The following is a 1,586-nucleotide window of genomic DNA, read 5'->3' as shown; positions in this document are numbered from 1 at the left end:
CACTTTTTACTTGCATGGTTATGCTCTCATCATCTTGATATGCTCCAAATGCGTTCTATTTTGATTGTCCTTACTTGGACCAAAATTTGAGGTGTGAATTAAGCCTTATGGTTGTTAGTTGTTGTTTATTGGCAGTGGGATAGTTGTCTAGTTTGGATTTTGTCGAGGCACTGAAATATTTAGGATGGATTGTGAGCTGGCTGATTAGGTGTTGCATGCATAATTCCTTTAGTGTCCAAGTGTGCTCTTCGTACTTGATATATCATGGACTACAAGGGCTTGGCTTTGGCCTTGCTATGTTTGCCCCATTCCAAAATAGTGAACTACTGATAAAAGACCAGTGAACTATTGCTGCCATTCAAGGAAAAAGGGAACAATTTCACTTTTCTTTCATGTTCTGTAGTTCAAACACTGCAAAGCCCTTGTATTGGGTCAAATGGTATGCCTGTTCTGTTTAAGTTAGGCGTACTTTCCTCCTGTATTTTACACTTGATGCTACATATCCTGACCTGGTTGTGAGCACTTATGACATCATGACCAGCGTTATCTATCAATGATCAGGCAAATGGTTTAGATGGGAACCTGTACCAACAAAGTAAAGAGGAGGACCAAACCAATGCAATGGACTTGCTCCGTTTTCTTCTTTTTTCATTTCTTCCTTCTGCCAGCTATATGAATATATATCTGCATGAATATGTTCCCGAAAACCAAAATTACTTTGTCACCATGAAACCTTTTTTTTACCTGACTGACAAACCATTTTTGTCAGCACTTGTTTCTTTTCATGTTGTCTAAATAGCTTTTCAGAGCTTTCGCGTGTAGTTGTTTCGTACAAAATGTATGCTCGAACAATATATACTGATAGCATCTAACTTGATGGAAGTCTGGCCATTAAAATCAAAGCAATGTGTACAATCATCTGCGGCCTTATACTATACAATAAGGATCGGAACATGATCCCAGACACACCTTATAAGTTACAACACCTGAAGCTGATGGTGAGTAAAGAAGTACACTGATTCAACAGGCTGCTTCAGCCTAATTATATCTGAAGGATCTCTAGCACAACTCGAGCTTGGCTGGATGAGTATACTGCCAGATGCGGGCCTTCGCTTGGGACCTTGGACACATTCTTCACAGTAATACTTTTGACAATAATATTTGAAGATAATATGTTGTATGGAACAAAAGTAATAATTTTTTTATTTTTTTATAAGAAATGCAGTCAAACCTGTAGTGACGGCTTCCAGAGGGCAGTTCCTTGTAAAGCTACCGGAGGAGAAGCTTTTCCGGCACCAGGGCCTGACTAGCTGCTCCACCTCAAGAGCCAGATCGGTTCGGCAAGTGGATAGCATCATTGGAATAATATCGTGCATAGTGATGCAGGCTAGGATGCAATCTCTAAGCCTGCAGGAGTGGGCATCGTTGTCCGAGATCATGCATGGCTGGTGTTCCTGTGTGTGCTAGCGTGGAGGAAGCGGGGATCCTTGCTTGTCTAAAGGGACTAGGACACCTCAATGCTGATGCTCATTGAAACTAACGGCTTGCTGGCTGTTTTGCCGGAAGTCATGGTGAACCAGGCTGCA

General features: G+C 41.6%; 1 pseudogene; it reads left to right on the top strand.

Moving 5' to 3' along the window:
- Positions 1-1,586, top strand: part of LOC119315040 — a 5,953-nt pseudogene that overhangs the window by 2,597 nt on the left and 1,770 nt on the right.

Source organism: Triticum dicoccoides, chromosome 6A (assembly GCF_002162155.2).
Source record: "Triticum dicoccoides isolate Atlit2015 ecotype Zavitan chromosome 6A, WEW_v2.0, whole genome shotgun sequence".
NCBI classification, from domain to species: domain Eukaryota; kingdom Viridiplantae; phylum Streptophyta; class Magnoliopsida; order Poales; family Poaceae; genus Triticum; species Triticum dicoccoides.
This window is presented reverse-complemented; position numbering and strand designations above follow the sequence as displayed.